This window comes from Solanum stenotomum, chromosome 3 (assembly GCF_019186545.1).
Source record: "Solanum stenotomum isolate F172 chromosome 3, ASM1918654v1, whole genome shotgun sequence".
In the NCBI taxonomy this organism is placed as follows: Eukaryota; Viridiplantae; Streptophyta; class Magnoliopsida; order Solanales; family Solanaceae; genus Solanum; species Solanum stenotomum.
Genome location: NC_064284.1, coordinates 47,772,665 through 47,775,362, shown reverse-complemented (window position 1 = coordinate 47,775,362; position 2,698 = coordinate 47,772,665).

Sequence of the window (2,698 nt, the reverse complement as noted above, 5' to 3'; positions counted from 1 at the left end):
TTGTTCATTGGTGTTCTTCCTTACCTAGAATTCTTGTATAAATAAGGTATTGTAATTCTTTAAAATGCTTTAGTGTCATTCCGATTTCATTCATTTTTGTGTTGGAACTAATGTGTTAACTTTGTGGTAGAACTAGTGCGTGAATTTCTGTGTTGAAATCAACTTGTTTAAGTCTTGATTGACCATAAGTTAATGTGGCATGTGTATATTAACAATTGATTTAGCCCTCTCCTTAATTGACAATTGCCCTTAATTAGTAGTATTTGTTGATTTGATAGCAATTTCGTAGGTAAATTGGTAAATCGGATTGATGTTCGTTTCTTCCAATTCTCAATAATCTCTAAATCAATTTGTTGAATTTAGTCAACATTCTCTCTTATTAGTAATCCTTGATTTCATCCTGTTACTAAATTATATATATTGAACTTGAACTTGAAATTAGAATTTGAACTTGAACGTAGATTTTGACTTGAGCTTAGAACTTGAACTTAAACTTAGAACTTGAACTTAGAATTTGAAGTTGAACTTGAAATTAGAACTTAAACTTAGTTATTGAAGTTGAACTTAGAATTTGAACTTGAACTTAGAACTTGAAATTAGAGTATTGAATTTGTTAATTAGTGTATTGAATTAGAACTTGAACTTGAACTTGAACTTGAACTTAGAACTTAGAACTTGAACCTAAACTTAGTTATTGAAGTTGAACTTAGAATTTGAACATGAACTTGAAATTAGAACTTGAAATAAGAATTAAAACTTGAACTTGAAATTATAAATTGAACTTGAAATTAGAACTTGAACTTGAACTTAAACTTAGTTATTGAAATTGAACTTAGAATTTCAACATGAATTTGAAATTAGAACTTGAGCTTAGAATTAAAACTTGAACTTGAAATTATAAATTGAACTTGAACTTAAAACTTGAACTTGAAATTAGAATTTGAACTTGAACTTAGAATTTGACTTGAACTTAGAACTTGAACTTGAAATTAGAACTTGAACTTAGAACTTGAACTTGAACTTAGAATTTGAACTTGAAATTAGAACTTGATCTTGAACTAGAACTTGAACTTAGAACTTGAACTTAGAATTTGAAGTTGAACTTGAAATTAGAACTTAAACTTAGTTATTGAAGTTGAACTTAGCATTTGAACTTGAACTTAGAACTTGAAATTTGAGTATTGAATTTGTTAATTAGTGTATTGAATTAGAACTTGAACTTGAACTTAGAATTTGAAACTTAAAACTTGAACTTGAACTTAGAATTTGAAACTTAGAACTTGAACTTGAACTAGAACTTGAACTTAAACTTAGTTATTGAAGTTGAACTTAGAATTTGAACATGAACTTGAAATTAGAACTTGAAATAAGAATTAGAACTTGAACTTGAAATTATAAATTGAACTTCAACTTAGAACTTGAACTTGAAATTAGAATTTGAACTTGAACTTAGAACTTAAACTTGAACTTAGAATTTGACTTGAACTTAGAACTTGAACTTGAAATTAGAACTTGAACTTGAACTTAAAATTTGAAGTTAAACTTAGAACTTGATGTTGAAATTTGAACTTGAACTTGAACTTAGAATTAGAACTTTAACTTGAACTTAGAATTAGAATTTGAACCTGAACTTAGAATTTGACTTGAACTTAGAACTTGAACTTGAACTTGAAATTAGAACTTGAAATTAGAACTTGATCTTGAACTAGAACTTGAACTTAGAACTTGAACTTAAACTTAGAACTTGAACTTAAAATTTGAAGTTGAACTTGAAATTAGAACTTAAACTTAGTTAGTGAAGTTGAACTTAGCATTTGAACTTGAACTTAGAACTTGAAATTTGAGTATTGAATTTGTTAATTAGTGTATTGAATTAGAACTTGAGCTTGAACTTAGAATTTGAAACTTAGAACTTGAACTTGAACTAGAACTTGAACTTAGAACTTAAACTTAAACTTAGTTATTGAAGTTGAACTTAGAATTTGAACATGAACTTGAAATTAGAACTTGAAATAAAAATTAGAACTTGAACTTGAAATTATAAATTGAACTTCAACTTAGAACTTGAACTTGAAATTAGAATTTGAACTTGAACTTAGAACTTGAACTTGAACTTAGAATTTGACTTGAACTTAGAACTTGAACTTGAAATTAGAACTTGAACTTGAACTTAGAATTTGAAGTTAAACTTAGAACTTGATGTTGAAATTTGAACTTGAACTTGAACTTAGAATTAGAAATTTAACTTGAACTTAGAATTAGAATTTGAAATTGAACTTAGAAATTGAACTTGAAATTAGAACTTGAAATTTGAGTATTGAATTTGCTAATTAGTGTATTGAATTTGAACTTGAATTTGAACTTAGAATTTGAAATTTAGAACTTGAACATGAACTAGAACTTGAACTTAAACTTAGTTATTGAAGTTGAACTTAGAATTTGAACATGAACTTGAAATTAGAACTTGAACTTAGAATTAAAACTTGAACTTGAAATTATAAATTGAACTTGAACTTAGAACTTGAAATTAGAATTTGACTTGAACTTAGAACTTGAACTTAGAATTTGACTTGAACTTAGAACTTGAACTTAGAATTTGACTTGAACTTAGAACTTGAACTTGAAATTAGAACTTGAACTTAGAATTAGAACTTGAACTTGAAATTTAACTAATTTTAGAACTTTTCGTGCTAGGCAA